This window comes from Chionomys nivalis, chromosome 4, assembly GCF_950005125.1.
Source record: "Chionomys nivalis chromosome 4, mChiNiv1.1, whole genome shotgun sequence".
NCBI classification, from domain to species: domain Eukaryota; kingdom Metazoa; phylum Chordata; class Mammalia; order Rodentia; family Cricetidae; genus Chionomys; species Chionomys nivalis.
Window position 1 is genome coordinate 95,636,923 of NC_080089.1, and position 24,460 is coordinate 95,661,382.

The 24,460-nt window shown below is 42.2% G+C and overlaps 1 protein-coding gene across 2 annotated transcripts in view; it reads right to left on the reverse strand.

The window, feature by feature from the left end:
- The window catches only part of Pik3cb (phosphatidylinositol-4,5-bisphosphate 3-kinase catalytic subunit beta), a 108,777-nt gene that overhangs the window by 73,568 nt on the left and 10,749 nt on the right, over nt 1-24,460 (reverse strand). Inside the window, exon 2 of one of the 2 annotated variants that reach the window (XM_057768283.1) lies at nt 11,489-11,589. The exons of the other annotated variant lie outside the window; for it this stretch is intronic. The gene's annotated coding sequence lies outside the window, so the exon portion shown is untranslated. The remainder of the gene's footprint in view (nt 1-11,488; nt 11,590-24,460) is intronic. 2 annotated transcript variants of the gene reach the window in all.

Sequence of the window (24,460 nt, forward strand, 5' to 3'; positions counted from 1 at the left end):
TTGGCAATGCACTCAGACTGTTACAAAAAATTAACTGAATTAAATTGTTGTTGTTGTTTTTGTTGTTTTTTTGAGACAGGGTTTCTCTCCGTAGCTTTGGAACCAGGCTGGCTTCAAAAAAACAAAGATCTGCCTGTCTCTCCCTCCGGAGTGCTGGGATTAAAGGTGTGTGCCACCACCACCCAGCTGAATTAAATTTTTTAAGAATATCCCCCAAAAGGTACCTGGAATAGCCCCTGGCATTTAAAAAGCACTGGAAAGAATATTAGTTTACCCGTGGGCTAATATTAACAAGACCACCATTCATTCTGCGATGAAAGCAGCAGTGGTATCTCTCAGTCATGCTTCCAGTCATCATCCCTGATTGCCAGGTGGGGAAGCGTTTAGCAGTGTTTCTCAGCTCTGTCATTATTTAATTTCTCTTGGGTAACAGTCATACTGTTAATGGGACACTGTGAGTCTTAGCGATGACATTTCGACTTCATTTGTCACAGAGATTTCTTTTATTGATTTGACTTTTCTCTTTATTACTGTGCTGAATCGGTCCTCTGGGATCAAGGACTAGGGGTGTCACTCTGTAGCAGAGTGCAGTGGATTAACAATTCAAGATCAGTTCAGAATTACAAGCTAGCAAGACGGCTCAGCAATGCTGTGCAAGCATGGCAACCTGAGCTTGATCCTAAATCCACATAAAATGGGAAAAATCTACACATGGGCCCCATGTAGTACCCAGGCACATATACAATGTTTATAAAAAGGGAGATCAAAAGAAGGAGCATACTTTAAAATTTTATTCCTCCTGACCAAAACAAATACAATTTACATAATTACAACATTTCAAAAACTCAAGATAATGTGATAAAAATGCTCAGAAAAAAAAATAGAATGGGCTACTACAAAAATTCTTCCTCCAATGACAAGGGAAATATATCATGTGACCATGTACACAGGGCCACTCCTGTTGCAGTGTACATCCTAGAAATTCTGCCTGGTGACACGGGTCTTTCCTTAGTATTTATTTGAGGGACAAGTGCTCAATCGCTTTTTGTTCTGTTTGTGAATGAAAGCCATGCAACAAGAGTAGGGCTTTTTACTTAGGTTGTTCATCTATAAGCCAATGCACAGAATCAAAAGCAGCAATGTCCTGATCACGAAGCTGCTAGCATGCACTGCAGGGTTAGGGGTGTTTGTAAAAGACAATCAACAGTGACCCAAGTCCAGACATAAACATAATCACGACAGTCTTGCTCAAGTAGTTCTCTAAAACAACAACAACAAAACACATCTTACTAGTGTTTAGCCATCGTGGTCCCTGAAGCTAACCGCCAGACACTACTTTGCCTGGCACAAGGGGTCACATGGGTCTTCGAAGACAGAAGAAGATAAGGAGTAGAGTCCAAATGGTTTAAGTAAGAAGCAGAGCCAGGCAGTGGTGGTGCTCACCTTTAATCCCAGCACTCGGGGAAGCAGATACAGGTGGATCTTTGTGAGTTCAAGGCAAGCCTGGTCTACACAGAAAAACCATGTTCCCAAAACCCAAAACAACCCCCAAAGGCTAAAAAAATCTTGACCGGTATAGAAGGAAATGATCCACAAGTTTCACTGCTTAAGAGCTGGCATCTTTCTGTTCTTACTCCACTGGTTGTATCTAACAGGCTCCTGGGCATATTTTTTGTGAATGTTAATAAATCTTCCAAGGACTTCTGGTTCTTACTTGTAAGTACCGTGGCAATCAGGAAAGACTATGAAGCCAAAGATACCCACATGTAACTGCTGTGAGGATGAGGCAAGAGCCAAACTGCACAAGTGTGTAGTGGAGCGCGTGAGTAACCGACAGCCTCACATCTAGGAATTGAACTGGGGCCAGAAAGCCATCTGGATGGCAAACAGCAACATGAGAAGAATTTTAAATAGCTTCAGCTATAGAAAAAGCACTGCTAAGGCTCTGGTCCTTTTAACTATTTATCTACTATCAGTTTGAAAATAAGAGATAATGCACACAATTTAAAAGAGTGTGTTACCAACGCTGGCCTTTCTCCACAGTCATTTCAGGGCTTACTATTCTTTTGCACAATGATTTAACTTTGCTTTGCATAGTATTTATTTGTTTTAATTTTTTCCTCTTGGTGACTAATTTCCCTCTTAATGTATCTGGCTATGAATGACAAAATGCAAAGAGGAAGTAGGGAACTAAGAACAGTATGGAGGAGTCTGTCACTGGAGTCTCCTTGAACCGTCTTTTCTCTCCAGAGGATACAGTGAGCCACAGAAGGCAAGCTGACAGTGTCATTCAGTGCAAAGCATTGAGCAAAGAGGAGAGAGGCTGACAAGCACATTCACCCACTGAGGCATCTTGCTGGCCCTAGAGTATGGGTTCTTTTTTTCTCTCTAAGACAAGATAGTTTCTCTGTGTAACAGCCCTGACTATCCTAGAACTCACTTTGAAGACCAGGCTAGTCTCAAGAGATCCATCTGCCCACACACCTTCGAACACCTGATTTTTGACAAAGAAGCAAAAAATATCAAGTGGAAAAAAGAAAGCATATTTAATAAATGGTGCTGGCATAACTGGATATCAACATGTAGAAAAATGAAAATAGATCCATATCTATCACCATGCACAAAATTCAAGTCCAAATGGATCAAAGACCATTTGATAAAGCCAGCCACACTGAACCTCATAGAAGAGAAAGTGGGAAGTACACTTGAATGCATTGGCACAGGGAACCACTTCCTAAATATAACCCCAGCAGCACAGACACTGAGAGAAACATATTAAATGGGACATTCTGAAAATAAAAAGCTTCTGTAAAGCAAAGGACATGGTCAACAAGACAAAACGATAGCCTACAGAATGGGAAAAGATCTTCACTAACCCCACATCAGACAGAGGGCTTATCTCCAAAATATACAAAGAACTCAAGAAATTGGTCATCAAAAGAACAAGTAATCCAATAAAAAAAAAAATGGACGAGAGGCCAAGGAGAATGGCACAGGAACTTTCATCTGGCGATAGATCGAGAGAGAGACAGAGACCCAATTTGGAGCAACGGTCTGAGCTCTTAAGGTCCAAATGAGGAGCAGAAGGAGGGAGAACATGAGCAAGGAAATCAGGACCACGAGGCGTGCACCCACCCACTGTGACAGTGGAACTGAACTATTGGGAGCTCTCCAAGGCCAGCTGGACTGGGACTGAATAAGCATGGGTTGAAACTGGACTCTCTGAACATGGCGGACAATGAAGGCTGATGAGAAGCCAAGGACAATGGCACTAGGTTTCGATCCTAATACATGAACTGGCTTTGTGGGAGCTTAGCCTGTTTGGATGCTCACCTTCCTGGGCCTGGATGGAAGTGGGAGGACCTTGGTCTTCCTGTAGGGCAGGGAATTTGGACTGCTCTTCAGTATCGAGAGGGAGGGGGAATGGACTGGGGGGAGGAGAAGAGGAGTGGGGATGGGGGAGGGGAGTGGGGGGAGGGAGCAATGTGTGGGAGGAGGGGAGGGAAATGGGAAACGGGGAGCAGTTGGAAATTTTAATAAAACAAAACAAAACAAAACAAAACAAAAAATGGAGTACAGACCTAAACAGAGAACTCTCAACAGAGAAATCTAAAATGGCTGAAAGACACTTAAGGAAATGTTCAACATCCTTGGTCATCAGAGAAATGCAAATCAAAACAACCCTGAGATTCCATCTTATACCTGTAAGAATGGCCAAGATCAAAAACACTGATGACAATTTATGCTAGAGAGGTTGTGGAACAAAGAGAACACTCCTGCATTGCTGGTGGGAGTGCAAGCTGCTACAGCCCCTTTGGATGTATGTCAGTGTGGCGATTTTTCAGAAAGTTAGGAAACAACCTTTCTCAAGACCCAGTAATAACACTTTTGGGTATTTATCCAAAGGATGCTCAATCGTGCCACAAGGACATGCGCTCAACTATGTTCATAGCAACATTGTTTGTCATAGCCAGAACCTGGAAACAACCTAAATGCCCCTTGAGCAAAAAATGGATAAGGAAAATGTGGTACATTTACACAATGGAGTACTACACAGCAGAAAAAAAATAACACCTTGAATTTTGCAGAAAAATGGATGGAGTTAGAAAACATCACTTTGAGTGAGGAGTGAGGTAACCGAGACCCAGAAAGACAATTATCACATGTACTCACTCGTAAGTGGTTCTTAAACATAAAGCAAAGAAAGCCAGCCTACAAATCATAATCCCAGGGAACCTAGACAATAATAGGACCCTAAGAGAGACATACGTAGATCTAATCTACATGGGAAGTAGAAAAAAACAAAAACTCCTGTGTAAATTGGGAGCATGGAGACCTTGGGAGAGGGTTGAAGGGGAGGGGAGAAGCAGGAAGGGGAGCAGAGAAAAATGTAGAGCTCAATAAAAATCAATAAAATTAAAAAAAGAGAGAGATCCATCTGCCTCTATCTCCCTAAATGCTGGGATTGAAAAAGTATGAACACTTAAACATTTAAAACTGGGGCCTAAGGAATAAGATAACTACATCCGTGCCTCCGTGACGGACTTGGAACTGGGATGGAACACCAGGTAAGGCAAAGATTGCAGCTTCCTGTGAAGTTACAAGCAGATGATTATGAAGTTCTCTCTACCGCATGCAGAGTGGGAACAACTGAAGTTCCTCAGGTCAGGAATCTGCAGGATGACTACTGCCTGCATCATCGCATTCTCCTTACAACACCCGCTGATAACAAACGACAGCCACAGGGTGGAAGCAACTGCTTCTTGAGCGAAAACAGAGTCTGCTATGCTTGGCCATTATTGTTCAGTCTGTTACAATGACCGTCACTAATTTAGTCACACACATGTGGTGGCAAGGCTAGGATTAAAACTCAGAATCATTAGTCATGGGTAGTCCAATATCAAGTGTTTCCCTTCTCCATCCACACAGGAAACATGATTATCAGTAACAGTGAAGAGACTTCCACCATGACTCCAGTAAGCCTTCACTTCTACCCCGCACTCAGCGCTTTCCTCTGGTCATTACTTGGCACTGGATTTCAGAGCACCCACCCCTGTGGAAATGAACACAGCAGTTCTCCTCCTTTAGCACCTTCCGAGAGCCACCGTTTCCAAAACAGCTGCAGAGGCACAATGAATATGAATCTGACTTAAAGCAGCCAGGAAATTAGGCAGAGAGAGACAGAACATCAGAAAAGCCAGAGGACAGACACAGAGCGAAGAGGAGGCTGAGTACCTGAGGTGTTCTTCCTGATGAAGATGAACAAGAGAAGATCCAGTGAAAAGCGCTCAAGAGGCAAGACCAAAATGATTAGATGAAGTGTGTTTTAGGGGTAGGGATATAGCTCAACCAAAACCCAAACTTAACAGGACATGAGTCAAAGCACACAACTTATACAACTGATGAGCTACAATGCAAAAAGGACTATCAAGGGAATATGAGCTACAATGTGAAAAGGACTATCAAGGGAATATGAACCCAACTTAAAGCAAAACAACCAGAAATTTACCAAAGCCCAAGTAACCCAACAGCATACAGATAAAAGTGCTTAATATAATTCTTCACTAAAGAGATGAAGATCAAGATCACCATCAGGACAGTGGGGACTCACACCTTCAAGCCCAGCATGGCAGGAGAGGCAAGTGGATCTGAGTGAGCCAGAGTTATGGTGTCACTGTGTCAAACTAAAAGCCAAACACAAAGAAACAAAACCCACTGATATCCACAGATCACTGTTAGCAGGTGAACAAACAAACTCATTCTTCTCTAAGCAGAACACCAAAAACTCCACTGGTCTTTATTCTGTGATACTCTTACCTAAAAATATTAGAGGCATGTGAACATTAAAACTAAAATTTTTCAGCCAGGCAGTAGTGGTGCACACCTTTAATGTCAGCACTCCAGAGGCAGAGACAGGCGATCTCTGTGAGTTTGAGGCCAGCCTGGTCTACACAGCAAGTTCCAGGACAGGTTCCAAAGCTACAGAAAAACCCTGTCTCAAAAAAACAAAACAAAACAAAACCAAAAAAAAAATCACTAAAATTTTTCATAATAACCAAAAGAAGTCTCAACTCAAACATACATCCATCAATAGAACAAGAAATTGCACTGAATGTTTTATAATATGAAAAAATAATTAAATATAACTCTATACACACCATTGATGACCCTCACAAACACAGTTAACAGAAACAAAAGGGGCCAGGCATGAACTCACATCTGTTGTATCCACAGTACTCAGGGGGCTGAGGCAGAAGAATTGCTACTCAGTTTCACACCAGTTTGGAATAATGTGAGACACTGTCTCAATTTTAAAAAGGAGGGAGGGGTAGTAAAAGAACACATACCATAAGATTCAATTTACTTAACGACATATAACATTTGGAATATCATTAGAGATAGACATGGTGGCCCAGGTAGGTGGCTGAAGCAGGAAAGTCACTGCTGGTTCCAGGCCACAACATAAGTTCCTGGCCAGCCTGGTTACACAGTAGGACCCTGCCTCAAAACAAGCAAAATAAAAACTAATGGGAATGGTGACACGTACTTGTCGTCCAAACACTCAGGAGGCAGAAGTAGGTGGGTCTCTGTGAGTTTGAGGCCAGCCAACTGGGGGGAGCTATACAGGGAGGTCTCAAAAAAAAAGGTAAATATTATTAGAGATGCAAAGACAGATCACGATCATAAAGATATAAAAACAAACTAAGAAAATGGAATAAAATTCAGTGAAATGTCTCTTGCAAAAGGAAGGAGCAGAGGAAAGCACTACTATTGCCTAGGGTTATCACTCACTGGTCTTATTTTCACGGTTCTCTGGGAATTTAAGTCTTCACAGGCATGTCTCTTTTCTTCTTGTGTGTGATGTGCATGTGTGTTTATATAAGAAAGTGTGTGTGTGGACGGCTAATTTAAGAGCCTTCCTCCACTGCTCTCCATCATATTCACTGAGGCAGTCTCTCCAGCTAAACCTCAGCTCACAGGTACGGCTGGGCTAGCCAGCTTACCTAGGGGACCCCATCTCCACCTCCCCAGTGCTGGAAATACAGGCAGGCTGAGTGGTCCAGCCAGCAGTTCCTAAGTTCGGGGAAGAGGGGGTCTTTACATTTGTTGTTTGCATGGCAAGCACTTTAATCAGTGAGCCACTTCCCCAGCCCCACTGAATGCTTTTTATGCAAGCAAACTTTCACAGTGACAGCAAATGCAAGGCCTGGCATGAAGAGTCACGTGATGGGAACTCTTTCTCTGGACCTCTCAGCCTATGGTGTTAGTATAGGTGTTAACAAAGCCAAACTCCAGACTGCTCTGGTCCCTGCAACTGGACTCATCCCGCATGGCTCCCGCCTCTAAGTTGTTCCTATCATGCACCTGTCCAACTGCTTGTTATAATTTTGTCTTTTTCTCGAAAGTTTAAGACAGAATACATATTATAGACTATAGCAAGGCTTTGTATTTTTATAATTGATTTTTATAACACCATTATAATGGTACCTGAGCTCCAATAAGGCTCTGGGCTCAATTTCCAATACCTCATTCACACAAAGTCTGGATTATAGAGCATTTCAGAATTGGAAACTCAATTTGTACTATCCATTTTATAAAATTTCACTTAGAATATATCCTCCTGGGCAATGGTGGCACATGCCTTTAATCCCAGCAGAGACAGGTGGATATCTGTGAGTTTGAGATCTAGGACAGCCAGGACTACACAGAGAAACCCTGTCTCAAAAAAAAAAAAAAAAAAAAAAAAAGCATATATCCTATATGTATCCTATATGTTATGTATTAAGTCAGTAAACTTCCAGGACCGCAAAGATGGCTCCTTAGATGAGAGCACTTTCTGCATAATCATGAGGCCTGGAGTTCGTATTCCAGCACCTCGGAGCAAGCCAGGCATAACCACAGTAACCACCGTAGCTCTGATGAGGATGGAGACGAGGGCTGCCCAAGTTTGATGGTTTCAAGCCTGGTTGTGAAAATGTGAGCCCTAGGTTCAGGAAGAAACTGTGCTTCAAAGGAACAGGGTGACAGCCGTAGACCCAAAGTCTTCTAGCTGGAATGTGTACACACAGGCTTACAGACACTCACACATGTGCGTTCATATAGTCACACAGTCAGACACACATACATAGTATATAAAAAATGAAATGAAACCCTTTGGGGCTTGGACAGATGGCTCAATAGTTAGTTATGAGCACTTGTTCTTACAGAGGACCTGGGATGGACCAGCAGCACCTACATGGCAGCTGACAACTGTCCACAACTCTAGTTTCAGAGACTTCCACACTCTTTTATGTCCTCTATAGATACCAGTCACATGTTTGGTGCAAAGACATACCTACCTACATGGGTGCAAAATACACATAGAAAACAAACTGTCAGATAGTGATAGTACATGCCTTTAATCCCACCACTCAGGAGGCAGAGGCAGGTGAATCTGAGTTCAAGGCTAGCCTGGTCTTCAGAGTGAGTTCCAGAACAGCTACAGAAAAATCCTGTCTCAAACAAACAAACAAACAAAAAACAAAAACAAACAAACAAAATAATCTAAAACAGACAAACCTGGACCAGTGAGGTGACTTAAAAGGCAGAGGTGTTTTCAGCAGCAGGGAAAGACAGCCAGAGTCTGATGTCTGAAATCCACATAAAGGTGGAGGGGACCAACTAGACAAAGATATCTTCCAAATACATGAGTGCTGTGGAACATACACCATATCTCTCTCTCTCTCTCTCTCTCTCTCTCTCTCTCTCCCTCCCTCCCTCCCTCCCTCACACATACACTAATAATAATAATAAATATTAATAATAATAATAAAAATTTAAGTCTGCCTTAACCTAAGCTTTCACATAAAGCTGTAGACATGAACTAGCATGGACAATTCAACACCCTCTTCCCCTTGAAAACTAGGCTGAGAACAAGGCAGACATTTATACTGCCCTTTAGCTACTACTTCCTCTATCGTGTGGCTGTCAAAAGGCTAAATGAGATTCTGGCAACATAAAAAAACAGTTTTGAAAGGTCATGCTATGCAGACAGTCACAGCTTTCATAGCGTCCTTTCTGTCTAAGGAAGACTACATGACAATCTGACCAGTTATGTTCTGATTAAAAGCAAAATGCACATTGCCACTGCATTATCAAAGGACCAGAACTGTAGACACTCAATAATATCTTTATGAACATCATTTCCAACTGTGTAAACACACAGTGCTATTAGTGAAAAGGACCCTTGAGCAATGAAACAGAACTGGAGGTAGGACACCAGCTCCCCCAAACACTGGCAGGCAGGCTAAAACTGGACCACTCTGTTCACTCAGTATTTATAAACATAAAAAACTTTCAAATTAAAACAGCAGGCTTGGTGGCACCTGCCTATAATCACAGCACTTAAACAGGGAGATAGGAGGTTCAGGAGTTCAATGTTATCTTCAGCAACATAATGGCTTTAAAGCCAGCATGGACTAAATAAGACCCTGTCTCAAAAAACCAAAAACATGATGGTGAAGGCCTCCAACCCCAACATTGGGGAGGTAGAGGCAGAAGAATCAGGAGTTTAAAGACAGCCTTAGATACAGAAAAGAATTGAGACCACACTATGCTGCACAAGACACTGTCCTGATAAACAAAAAACAAAACCAAACACAAAAAAAACAAAACAAATTTTAAATGCATCATTTTCCAAGGAAAAGCATAATACTATATTCAGCTGGATGTGTACTTAGTGACAGAGCACACGCTTAGCATGTGTGAGATGTTGGGTTAAGGCTGTAGCACCTAGAAAATAACATTAACATTGTTCGCAGACATGGTGGGGCACGCCTCTAATCGTAGCACTCTGGAAGTTGAGGCAGGAAACAGTCCTGAATTAAGGCCAGCCTGGGCTACAGAGTGAGCCCATATTTCAAATAAATATCTTCACATTGACCATTCTTTTAAATTAGCATATAAAGTAACAAGTTTCCTATGGATATTCATGCATAGGTATTAAGTTTGGATTGGTGCCCCGATATGCACCCTGCCTACCCTCTGTTTCCACCCTGCAGCTGCTTGTTCCCTTCCGTTCCCGGTATTCCCCTCTCCACTTACACATCATGTGTTTTATTCCTCTTCCTGACTCATCCTGATCATTCTTCAAAATTTCCCTAATTTGATTACTTCAAAAACCTGCCAGCCGGGCATAAACGATGCATGGTTTTAATCCCAGCAATTGGGAGGCCGAGACAGGTAGATTTCTTTGAGTTTGAAGCCAGTCTAGAGTTAGTAGTTTTAGGCCTGTCAGAGCTACATAGTGATAGTGAGACTCTGCCTCAAAAAAATCAAACAAACAAAAAACCCAAATAAATGAGGCTAGAAAGATAGATAGCTCAGTGATTAAGAGCACCGGCTACTTACTCTACCAGAGGACCCAGGCTTAATTCCCAGCATCTACACAGCAGCTCACAACTGTCTGTCACTCCAGTCAAGCAGACAAATGTTGATAGGGCAAACATGCATGCAAAACACCCACAAAATAAAACAACGGGTAAAGCTAAAGCTGTTTGGTAGAGCACTGGCCCACCCAAGGTTCAATCTCCAGTACGGTCATACATCCAAAAAGGGCAATAAGTCAGTAAAAATAAGCAATAAGTCTAGCTTCTTCTGAAATGTCCAAACTTGGGAGCTGGAGAAATGGCTCAGAAGTTAAGAGCATTTGTTACTCTTCAGGAGCACCCAAGTCTGATTCCCACCACCCACATGGTGTCTCACAACAGATGATAACTCCAGTTCCAGAGGATATGACGCCCTCTTCTGGCCTCTGAAGGCATTGCACACACATTCAGACAAAGTTACTCATACACACAAAAAATAAACTGTTCAAACTCATAGGTTAATAGCAGCAGCCTGGTTTTATGCTTGTTTTTGTTATCCGTGCTAGGAATGTGTGCTCTCATAACTCCACCACCTGGTAAATGTTGTTTTTATTTTTGTTTGTTTTTCAAGATAGGGTTTCTCTGTATAGCCCTAGCTGTCCTGGAACTAGCTCTTGTAGACCAGGCTGGCCCCGAACTCACAGAGATCTGCCTGCCTCTGCCTCCCAAGTGCTGAGATGAAAGGCCAGCTCACCTGATAAATCTTTATTTAAAACAACAATAATAAATAATAAAACAATAATAAAAACACCTTTATACAGTAGTAGTGTCTCACTACTGTGTCCCACGACTTCAGACTGAAGGAGCTCAAGCTCCAGGCTAGCCTGTGCTACATGGTCAATTTCAAGCCATCTTGGACTATAGTTTCAAACAACAAAAGCAAATAAGCAAACAAAAACCTCCTCTGTATTAAGCAGCCCTCAGTAGGCCCTTAGTTTACCTTAAAAAGAGGCCTAGGACCGCCCCCCCCATATAAACCCTGTCTCAAGAAATTAAAAAAAAAAATAGAAGCTAAACAATATTCAAACTTTCCTTCTATATTCAACTTTGTAAGAGACTAAGAAATAAAACTGGACACTTACCTCAAAATAACAGCCCCCATTTCGGTGTTTTAGGAACGTGTGACATTACTTGGGTTTAAAGTGAAATATTCATAAAGACTCTTTTCAGTTTAGAAGATAAACTGAAAAATAAAAGGTTGAAAGCCAAGTATTAAAACCAGATAATGTTAAGCATTCACTGCATGTATGCGGCATTTGACTGCATATAGCACACACATGTAATAAGCAGGCTGAAGATCAATGAGGTTGAGAAACTTTTATGTTGAGGATCTGTGCTCCAGTGTTCTCAGTTCTGGACCACTTTAAAAGTCCGATACCTTTTCCTTATATATTTAGGTTTATATATTTAGGATCAAGTCTAACTAATTTATAGGATGTAGAACAAAACAGAAATGCAGGACCCCCAGGCCAGCCAGGCCCTGTCTCAAAAAAAAAAAAAAATTTAAAAATAACAACAACAACAAATTGCAAACTCCTACCCTAAATTGTTCTACAAGGAAATATGTCTAAATCCAAGCAAAGCTTAGAGGATATGAACACAAGCTGAGCAGAGTCCACCTGGTCTGTCTGCATTCTGGCGGCCAATTACTACTGTAGTTTCAGAGGCTTTGGAAAATCTTCCCATAGGAAAAACCAGCTTAACCGCGACACCACCACGAGGTGTCCCCTGACCACTGAGAGAGAAGACAACAATGACACTTAGCTCACAGCAGAAATCAAGGCTAACAAGCACCAGATCAAACAGGATGTGAAAGCTGTGTTAACTGACATCACCAAGGTCAACACCCTGGGTCCAGTCTAATGGAGGAAGGCAGGATCCATTCGACCGGCTGCTGACTAGGATTCTCTGCACACTGTCAACAAAGTCGTAATCACCACAGCCCAGCTAGCTAATTCTAAATGTAAGAATGCTTAGTTCTGGAGAAAGAAACTTTTAGTATTGATCTTTCAGAGGACCCAAGTTTGAGTACCAGTACCTGATGTTGATCAGGCAGCGTACAAAGCTCCTCGAAGTCCAGCTCTGGGGAAATCAAACAACCCTGGTCTCTACAGGCATGTGCATTCATGTACACATACCTAAACACTGGTGTAAATGTAATCAAAAATACATTTTTAAAAAATTTTGAATAAATTAAGCCAGCCACAGTGGCTCACACCTTCAATCCCAGAACCCAGGAGGCAGGGGAACATGGATCTCTGTGAGTTTGAGGCCAGTCAAAGCTACAGAGTTGAGATCCAGTCTCAAAAATGAATGAATGCAGGCGGTGGTGGTGCATGCCTGTAATCCTGGTACTTGGGAGACAGAGGTAGGCAGATCTCTGTGAGTTCAATGCCAGCCTGGTCTACAGAGTTAGTCTACAGAGTTAGTTCTTGGGACAGCCAAAGCTACACAAAGAAACCTTGTCTCAAAAAAAAAAAAAAAACCTCAAAGCAAAAAATGAATGAATCTATGAATGATGATGCAGAGCTACTCGTTCAAAAAAAAAAAAAAGAATTTAAAGACAGAGGATGGCTTAGTATTAAATTCAACACAGTTCCTCCTTAAGTAAGGAGCCCAAATTACACACACGATGTCAGCCACAGTCAAGACACTACTTCAGGGCATGGTGGCACTTTTTTTTTTTTTTAAAGATTTATTTATTCTATACACAGTGTTCAGCCTCCAAGTATGCCTGCAGGCCAGAAGAGGGCACCAGATCTCAGATGGTTGTGAGCCACCACGTGGTTGCTGGGATTTGAACTCAGGACCTCTGGAAGAGCAGTCAGTGCTCTTAACCTCTGAGCCATCTCTCCAGCCCCGGTGGCACATATTTTTAATCTTAGTACTTGGAGGCAAAGATATCTCTGAGTTTGAGGCTAGCCTGGTCTACACGGAGAGACCCTGTCTAATAAATTAATAAACAAAAAGACGCTGACTCTCTATTAAGTGAACAGCATTATTTGCACAGCATGGTGGAACATATCTGTGTCACAGCACTTAGAAGGTGGAGACAGGAGAATTACAATTTCAAAGTCATCCTCAATTACGTAGTAAATCTGGAGCCAATCAGAGCTACATCAGAAGCTTATGCCAAAAAAAAAAAAAACAAAAACAAACAAGGAATCACATTTATCTTTCCATCCCTACTCCGCTCAGACTGGAAGTTGACCACAGCACCTCGCTAGGAAAATCCCTACCCATTACCAATAGGCTGCCTCTCCAGTCCTGTTTACATTCTTTAAGACAGTAAGTGTGTCTGTCTTAAACAGACATTTCCAAGACTGAACTTGAACTCACTCTACCTCAAGCAGATCTTGAACCTACAATCTTCCTGCCTCAACCTCCCAAGTGACTAGGCTTCCAGGCAGGCACTAACAGTCTTAATTTCATGTTCTTCACACAAACACACTGTTCCTCTTTTTTGGCTTTTTTAAAAAGATTTATTTCTTTATTATGTATACAGTATCTGACTACATGTATCCCTGCAAACCAAAAGAAGGCACCAGATCTCAGTACAGATGGTTATAACACCATGTGGTTGCTGGGAGTTGAACTCAGGACCTCTGGAAGAACAGCCAGTCCCCAGACCCTTTTCAGCTTTTAAAAGCAGTGTCTCATGTAGCCTATATGACTTTGAACTCCCTACACACATACACCTGAATGAACATGCCAAGGTCCACACCCATGAGACACACACAAATGGTCCCTGAGCCCTCTTACTCTTGTTCAATTTATCATGTAGGGTGTAGCCTGCTTACTACATGAGCTAAAAGTTACCCATTCTCAAACACAGGAAGCTGGGGATAAGAGTTTAACAAAATTCTCTAGAATCCAGTTTCTCTTTTATATAAACAATTTATTTTTATCATGTTCATTGGTGTTTTGTCTGCATGTATGTCTGTGTGAGGATGTTAGGAGCACTCGAACTGGAGTTAAGGACAGGTGTGAGCTGCAATGTGGGTGCTGGAAATTGAACCAGGGTTCTCTGGAAGACTAGCCAGTGATTTTGACTGATGAACCATCTCTCCAGTCCCTAGAACCCAGTTTCTTTAAACTACAGGTAATGACTACATGTAGGTTTTTTTCTGGGGGATCACAGAAAAATTGGCAATATTAAAAGGTCTGTGAACATGCAACAGCAAAATTTTAATTAGAAAATGACCTAATGAATATTAGGTGTTTCTGCAGCTTGCACTGCATTGCATCAGGAGACTGCTGCAACCTTGCTTGTGAACAAAGCAAGAATGCTGTGCAAGGCACCCGCTGTCATCATGCTGCCTGAAACAGCTCGACACCTATCTGAGACTACTGCATGTTATGAATTACAAGGCTTTCACTGTACACACAGGGCTTTCTGCTCTTATAAACATAATGATTTAATTATGGAAACCAACACTTTTGGTTATTTCCTACTGTTATTCCTCAGCATGCTAAGTACCAAATTAGTGTGTCTTCAGATTGTGCTAAAATCTTCTATTCTGTCGCCAGGCATTAGTAGCACACACCTTTAATCCCAGCACTGGGAGGCAGAGGCTGGTGGATCTCTGTGAGTTTGAAGCCAGTCTGATCTACATAGAGAGTTTCAGGACAACTGGGGCTACACAGAGAAACCCTGTTGTAATAAGAGCGGCGGGGCTGCATCCCCGGCACCCGGCTGCCCGCATGGCTTTACCCAAAATAATTACACGGAAACTGTATTCTTTTAAACACTGCCTGGCCCATTAGTTCCAGCCTCTTATTGGCTAGCTCTTACATATTGATCTAACCCATTTCTAATATTCTGTGTAGCACCACAAGCTGGCTTACCAGGAAAGATCTTAACCTGCGTCTGTCTGGAGTGGGAGAATCATGGCGACTCACTGACTCGGCTTCTTTCTCCCAGCATTTTGTTCTGTCTACTCCACCCACCTAAGGGTTGGCCTATCAAATGGGCCAAAGCAGTTTCTTTATTAATTAACCAATGAAAGCAACAGATTAGAAAGAGATCACTCCCACATCATTTCCCTAGGTACTATATGGTTTGATAATAGAAATATGATAAAGTCTTTACGAGACGAGGTTAAACGCTTAAAAACAATTGAGAATGACAACAATCTTCTCAAAAATCAGTTTAAAGTTCTCCAGGCAAAAAACAGATCTTTGTTTAACACAACTCAACAAACTAAACAAAATTTAGAAGAGGTACAGGCTGATGTTAAGGAAAAATTCATTATTATGGAAGAGGGAACAGCTGATTTGAGTCATAAGCTTCAGTCCCTTTCAGTAGGAACTGAAACATTAACTGAGAAAATCAAAACTGCTAAATGTGACAATCAGATTTTGTCTAAAGCGTATGACAGATTGACAAAAAGATTGTCAATACAAGAAGGCGGCACGGTTTATGCTATAAAAATTATGTCCAAAGATGAGATGTTATCTCTAATGGACAAACTTCATACTTTAGAATCCTCAATGAAGGCTTTAAAACATAATTCTGAGCAGGAGATTCAGACATTGCAGAAGGCAATGGTAAATAAAATTAAAAAGATTGAGAAATTTCTAAATTCTGATAAAAAAGAACAAGAGGTAGAAAGGCAAATTTTAACTACATCTGTGGGTAAATCTCTCGGGGACAATTCCCACAAAGCTCTACCTACAAAACCCTTTCTAAAACACCAAACCAAAAAAAAAAAAAAAAAAAAAAAAAAAAAAAAAAAAAAAAAAAAAACCAAACAAAAGTTATATTTGGGTCACTATCACCAGAATACATTGTACACATGTATAAAGCTGTCAAGGAAAAGAAAAGAGAAGAAAACAGAAGGGAAAAAAGAAACATTTATTTTTTTAATTGTTTTTTGAGTTGCTGACTTGAGTTTCATAAGAAATGGCTACATATATTTTGGCTTGGGATTAGAATATGATTTAACAATTTTTGAAGTGACCTTATACATACTTCTGCCATTAAAAATAAATAAGTGGCTGGAGAGATGGCTCAGTGGCTAAGAGCACTGACTGCTCTTCCAGAGGTCCTGAGTTCAATGTTCAATTCCCAGCAACCACATGGTTACTCACCACCACCTGTAATGAGATCCGGCGCACTCTTCTGGCCTGCAGGCATACATGCAGACAGAACACTGTATACATAATAAATAAATATTTTTTTAAAAAATCCTCTGTTTTAGCTGGGCGGTGGTGGCATATGCCTTTAATCCCAGCACTCGGGAGGCAGAGGCAGGCAGATCTCTGTGAGTTCGAGGTCAGCCTGGTCTACAAGAGCTGTTTCCAGGATAGGCTCTAAGGCTACAGAGAAACCCTGTCTTGAAAAACCAATAAATAAATAAATAGCCAGGCGATGGTGGCCCTTTAATCCCAGCACTTGGGAGGCAGAGGCAGGTGGATCTCTGTGAGTTCGAGACCAGCCTGGTCTACAAGAGCTAGTTCCAGGACAGGCTCCAAAACCACAGAGAAACCCTGTCTTGAAAAACCAAAAATAAACAAACAAGCAAACATGAAAGGTAGTGGGGTGGCGGCACACACTTTAAACCCAGCACTTGGGAGGCAGAGGCAGGTGAATCTCTGAGTTTGAGGCCAGCCTGGTCTACAGAATGAGTTCCAGGACAGCCGGGCCACACAGAGAAATCCTGTTTCATAAAAGCTAAAGATAAAAATAAAGTATATCTACCTGTTGTGAATTTTTTCTTTCATATTTAATATATAAAAAAGTAATTGCATACCAAAGAATTATTTTAAAATAAACATCATTATCAATAGACCTTTGGTTTGTATAACTATTTCATATGCCTATGTACTAGGGGGTCAACTAAAAGTGTCTTGGGTGAAAAGTCCCAAAGGGAAAAGTACAAGAAGCCTGCTCTACCATGAGTAAAAAGAGATAATTAATCAAAACAGCAAGAAGCCAGGTGTGGCAGCAGCAATTGCAATCCCAGTGGAGGCCAGAAGGCAGAGGCAGGTGTATGGTGTGTTCAAGGCCAGCCTGGAAGATGCAGGAAGCTCTATTTCAAAATTTAAAGAAATAAATTTAGGTCCCAAGAAGCTGGCTTATTATTAGATTCTAGCAATTGATATCTACTGAATTTTAATTATAGCTAATTTTAAAATTTACTTTATCTGCTACCATAGTGCTGAAAGCCTGCTGTCCTGCCACTCAAGAGGCAGAGGATCACTGACAGCTTAAGGCCAGTGGGTCTGCCAAGGTTACAGTGAGAGCCTGACTTTAAAAAAGAAAAATGTTACTAAAATTCTTTTTCTTCCTCTTTTTGTGTGTGGTCCTACCCAGGCCTTGAACATGGCAATCGAGAACTCTACTATTGGACTGTGGCCCTGCCCATTAAAATTATTTTTAATAATTTTAATTAAAATTATTAATTAATAAAAATACCTTTAATCCCAGAACTCAGAAGGCAGAGGCAGTTAGACCTGAGTCTGAGGCCAACCTATCTACTGCACACAGCGAGTTACAGGCCAACCAGGGTTACATAAACAACAAAATGTGTGTTTTTTTACAACAGAGTTATGTAGTTGATGATGAGGTAACTCCTGACTCTTCAGCCTCCACCACCCAAGTGCTGGAGTTATAGGTAGACTCCACCATACCTGGCTATAACTTTTTATTTTTACTTATGTGCATGAATGTTTTGCCTGCATGTATGTATCCGCACCACATACATGTCTGGTATGCGGAGGAGATCAGAAGAGGGTGTGGGACTTGCCCCAGACCTGGAGTTACATGCAGTAGTGAGCTGCCATGTGGGTGCTGGGAATCAAATCCAGGTCTTTGGAAGAGAAACCAGTGCTCTTAACCTCTGAACAATCCCTCCAGCCCCTAAAATATTTTTTAAGGTAGGGTCTCACTATGTAGCCCTGGAACTAATTATATAGACCAGGTTTGCCTCAAACTTAGGGACACACCTACCTCTGCCTCCTGAGTACTGGGATTAAAGGGGTGTGTGGGAGTGTGTGCGCGCACACACCACAACCAGTCCATTGTGTCTCTCTTGAACCTCCATCAGCTTTGCATGCTCAGTGTCTCACACAGCATGAACACATCCTTCCAACAAATGTTCCATGAAGAAATTAGTATAGGAAAATACTCACATGTTCTAATGTTAAAAGTGTTATTATGTTTATGAAGTAGACTTTCCCACAACCAATAGAAATGTATGAAAGAAAACTCATGATAAACTGATAGCAATGTCAGAGGAAGAATAAAGAATACATTCAGACCTGGTGGACACAGTAGGGCAGACCTTCAAAGTTCTGCCCTACGGCAACAAGGAAAGCTGATCCCAAAGGCAACTCAACTCCAAACACCCACAGCTCCAGTGCTCTGACCGAAAAAGCATCCACCTCGGCATGGAGACAATCACACCACTGTTCTTAAAGGGCGGGAGGGGCAGTGCTGAGGAGGTAGGGAGAAGCCAGCCACTGGTGACTAATACAAGTATCTGCAGTCTGTGAAATTCATGTGTATTTGAAAATTTTGTTAAAAAGTAGTAATAAAATAGGGCTGGGGTGTAGATCAGTGGAGGGGGCAGGCATGGCCCTGAACTCAAACACCACCACCAAAACTAAATTAAATATTAGTGTAAAAAATTGGGGTAGGGATTGACCACAGCGGCAGAGAGTGTATAGAGGCCCATGCTGCTCCAGTCTCACTAACACACACACACACCCCAAAATAAATGCAATAAACAAATACATCTGGCCTACTACCTTGGTGATATATCAGTACACCGAGATGTGTTCACTAAATATCTAAAGAAACACCTTTACCACAGAGAATAAACTATTTGCAGTAGGACCCAGGAGATTGGAACAAGATGCCACACTAGCCAAAGAGAGTGCATAGGCAATCCTCAGCCTCCTCCATGGCCACTGCAGCTTCCGCCTCAGCTGACAGCTTCCTCTGTGCCTCTACTCTCAAACTGTAAAATAAACCCCTAAATGCAGAGGCTGTTGTGATTTTCAGAGTCTCTTTAACTTGGGTACCAGAAAGCCTCAAGCCCTTGGAACAAATCCGGTATCCGGATGATTTGAATCCTCATCAGTCAACTCGCTGATGGTAAATATCATGTTGGAAACTCATCCAATTATGGTTAGATCATTTACAAACTAGCTGATACTGCTACCACATTTTCTTTATGATATCTAATTACTTATTTAATGTCTGCACGTACACACACATTTTCTCGCTTGCTTATACACATGGCCTGGTATCTCGAGTAAATGAAGGACAGATGACTCTGAAGGAATCTTAATGTCTGGGCTGGAGAGACGACTGGCTGAAACGCTTGCTGTGAGAGGAGGACCAGAGTGTGGATCCACATATGCAGACACAGGCAAACACTTTTTTTTCAAGTCAGGGTTTTTCTGTGTAGCCTTGGTTGACCAAATAATCTTTCTTTCTTTTTTATTTTTTAAATGCTTAGTTTCTACTGGCTTTCCTGTTGTATACTTAAGAATAAACACTTAAGCCGGGCGATGGTGGCGCACGCCTTTAAACCCAGCACTCGGGAGGCAGAGGCAGGCGGATCTCTGTGAGTTCGAGACCAGCCTGGTCTACAAGAGCTAGTTCCAGGACAGGCTCCAAAGCTACAGAGAAACCCTGTCTCGAAAAACCAAGAGAGAGAGAGAGAGAGAGAGAGAGAGAGAGAGAGAGAGAGAACACTTGGGATGCAGAGTCAGAAGAATAAGTTTAACACTACCCTGGCTACAGAATGAGATCTTTTTTAAAATATTTTTTTATTTATTACACATACAATATTCTGTCTGCGTGTATGCCTGCAGGCCAGAAGAGGGCACCAGATCTCATTACAGATGGTTGTGAGCCACCATGTGGTTGCTGGGAATTGAACTCAGGACCTTTGGAAGAGCAGGCAATGCTCTTAACCGCTGAGCCATCTCTCCAGCCCACAGAATGAAATCTTGTCTCAAAATCACAAAACCAAACATTTTTGCAGTTTCTTCTTCCAAAGCAGTGGTTCTCAACCTTCTTAATGCTGTGACCCTTTAATATACATCTCATGTTGTAGTGACCACCCCCAACCATAAAATTATTTTGTTGCTACTTCATAACTGTAATTTTGCTACTGTTATGAGTCGCAATGTAAATATCCTGGTAAACAGGATATCTGATATGCAACCCCTGTGAAAGGGTTGGTGAGCACCATCCCCCCTGCCCCATGGGGTCAAGACCCACAGCTTGAGAACTGATGTTCCAAGGTCTACTGTAGGCAGCCTTTAGAAGATATGAGCATAAGGAAAGTGGGGCACACCTGTAACCCTAAAGCTTAGACGGTGGGAGGAGGATGGAGTTCAAGGTCAGTCCCATCTATTATTAGAGAGTTTGAGACCAGCCTGGTCTCACAGGCCTACAAGACACCCAGTGTCAATAATAATATTGACAATAAAGAAAGAAATCAGGATTACGAGAGCTGCATCAATTAAATTGAAAGAACCAATAATGTCTACATAGACTGACAGAGAGATGTTAACAATTAAAAATATGTTTGGGGGGCATTTTTGGTTTTTTGTTTTGGTTTGGTTTTTTACAAATCTTCAGTGATTTTTTCAGATGTGACGAGAAAGGTACAGGACCATCACTGTCATATTCATTCTCCCACGCTCGGATAATGGAGTCCCAGGGTGGTTATGGACTGATGATGATGGGATTCAGGAAAGCTGAGAAGAGACCAACAGCAAGTGAAGAGCTACAGTTGCTATCAGAAAACCAAGCCCCTGGGAGCTATTTCTGGGACGCAATCACTCTGGTGTGATGTGGGAGTGTCATACATCAATCTGTTGATTTCATTGGTTAAGTAATAAAGAAACTGCTTGGCCCTCATAGGTTAAAACATAGGTGGGTGGAGTAAACAGAACAGAATGCTGGGAGGAAGAGGAAGTGAGCTCTCCCGGGCAGACGCCATGAAGCAAGCTGCCAGGTCAGACATGCTGAATCTTTCCTGGTAAGACTGATGCTACCCAGATTACTAAAAATGGGTTAGGCAAAATATGAGAATTAGCCCGTAAGAGGTTAGAGCTAGTGGGCCAAGCAGTGTTTAAAAGAATACAGTTTGTGTGTCGTTATTTTGGGGCATAAGCTAGCCAGGCGACCAGGAGCTGGGGCGGCAGCCCACAGCTCCCCCCAACACTAGTGTGTCACACAGTTTGGGTCTTGACCATTCCCCCAACAAAGCAGGCCAGAGAAACTAGAAATTCCAAGGCAGATCACACAAATCTTATCTTAGCTGGATGCGATGCCTATGTGCCTGCATCTGGGACCTGATGGCTAAGTACCAGCACCTGGGAGGATAGTGAGTTCCGGGCCAGCCTGAGCTACACAGTTAGACTCTGTCTCTGATAAATAAAATTCAAGTCTGGCTTCTAGATATCTTCCATTACTAGCCTAGCTTATACTTATCACTTCATAATTTATTGCTTACACCTGTAACCCCAGCCTTGCACTCTGCCTATATGCAGAGTTGAGGCCAGTCTGGGCTACAGAAACTCATCTCAAAACAAGGGGGGAGGGGAGGGACTCAGCAGCTAAAGCACTTTTCTTATCAATGACCTGAATCCAGTTCCCAGCACCCACATGGCTACCTACAGCTGCCTGTAACTCCAGTTCCTGGGGATGTGAGGTTGTCTTAGGATGCCATCTTCTGACAGTTGTCTTCTGACCTCTGAGGATGACAAGCACATACATGCAGGCAGGCAAAAATCAATCATACACATGGTGCACTTATATACACACAGGCAAACAGTCACAAAATAGAAATCTTTAAAAAGAGGAAGAGAGGAAAGTGGAAAGGGGGGGAAGAAAAGGAAAGAAGAGCCCATACATAAGATGGCTCAGTAGGGTAAGGTGCTTTGCTTGCTCTTCTAGGCAGCCTGAGTTTAATTACCTGAACCCACATGATTGAGACCCAATTCTTGCTAGTTACACACACACACACACACAAACACACACTGAAATGAATGTTTAAAAAAATTAAAGAAGCCAGGCGATGGTGGCGCACACCTTTAATCCCAGCACTCGGGAGGCAGAGGCAGGCGGATCTCTGTGAGTTCAAGACCAGCCTGGTCTATAGAGTTAGTTCCGGGACAGGCTCCAAAGCCACAGAGAAACCCTGTATCGAAAAACAAAAAAAATAAAATAAAAAATTTAAAAAAAAAAATAAAGAAAACCCCCTTATGGGGGCTACAGATAGCCCAGCAAAGGACCCAAATTTGGTCTCAGCCCCTGTCAGGTAGCTCACAACCATCTGTAACTCCAACTCCAGGGAATCCAATGCCTCTGGCTTCCACAGGCACCTAAGCTCACACGCACATACCCACATACAGACGTGTACACCCACACATAATTTCAAACAGTAAAAATAAAGCTTCAAATTAAAAAAGCAAAGAAAAGGGAACCCCCTTAGGGTCTAGGTACTACTGATGACAGATGTAATGTTAGCACATCCTCTCCCTTCTCAAACATGAACAAGGGAAGAAAAAGAGGTCTAACAGTGTGAATGCTTGCTCTATTCATCTTTTAAAGTGAATGGTTATCAATTGCATCACATGGTTTATCTACTGCAGTGTATTGGTATTCAACAGCAAACCTGTTTCCTTCCTTTCTGCCCAGTACTTTAAGATTAAGCTCAGGAAAATTTCCAGTCACCCATAACTGGCAGCCCAGCAATATTAAAAAAAAACAAAACAAAAACAAAAACAAATACGGCATTCTGACCTGAAAACCTTTTATTGATTTGTACACGCTTACAAGGATATTTAACTATGCTAACGTGATACATTTAAGACTAGGAAGTTTTTATTTGCAGGGGTGGGGGTGGCAAGATCGCTCACTATGTGGCCCTGGGTGGCCTGAACTCACCACGTAGAGCACAGATGGAATTGCAGGTGTGAACTACTACACCTGGATCATTCAACTTCCTAGCTATTTAAAAAAAGGGGAGGGGGGAGGGGTATAGCTCAGTGGCAGAGCCCTGCACAAAGCCCTGGGTCTGAAGGGCCTATTCAAAAGTACTCTAGAGTAAATTACACTTGAAAAGAGACCAAGAAAAGAGCTACAATAGCTACCAGAAAATATCACAAAAAATAAATAGATGATCATGGTGTGGTGGTGCACGCCTTTAACCTCAGCACTCCAGAGGCAGATCCCTGGAGTCTGAAACCAGCTCAGTCTATGTAGAGTTCCCGACCAGTCAGGGCTACATAGTGAAACCCTGTATCAAAAACCATGAATGAATGAATGAATGAATGAATGAATGAATGAATGAAACAATGAATGGAAAGCTGGGTATAGTGCCTTACACCTGTAACACCATCATTCAGGGGCGGAGGCAAAAGGATTACTCCAAGCTCCAGGTTAGCCTAGGCTACAGTGAGACTTTAAATCTCATTTAAAAAGAAAAAATATTTTTTGTGAAGACCTGCAGCTATAACTCAGTGGGAGAATGTTTGCCTAACATGCATGAAGCCCCAGGTTCAAGACAAGATCAGCCTTGATGATGACGGTGATGATGATGGGCTGGTATGGGAAGAAGATCAGGCCAGCCTGGACTGCACACCCAACCCCTTGGGGCAGGAGAGTAGAAAATCAGACAGACCTAGAGTGGGGCTAGAGAGATGGCTCAGTGGTTAAAAGCCCTGGTTCCTCTTCTAGCACATTCATGGCAGGCCCCAACCACTTATAACTCCAGAGATCTCATGTCCTCTTCTGGCCTCTGTGGGCATTAGGCATGCACATGATACAAAATATATGCAGGCAAAAAACTCATACAAGATATATACATGTGTGTGTGTGTTGTTTTTTAATTTGACTCTCAACCTGAGAGATGGTTCAACAGTTAAGAACACTGCCCTTTCAGAGAACCTAGTTTGACTCCCAGCACACACAAGGCACGGCAGCTCACAGCTGTCTGTAACTCTGGTCCCAGGGAACCAGATGCCCTCTCCTGGCTTCCTTGGTCATCTGGCACACAAGTGATCCATAAATATACATGCAG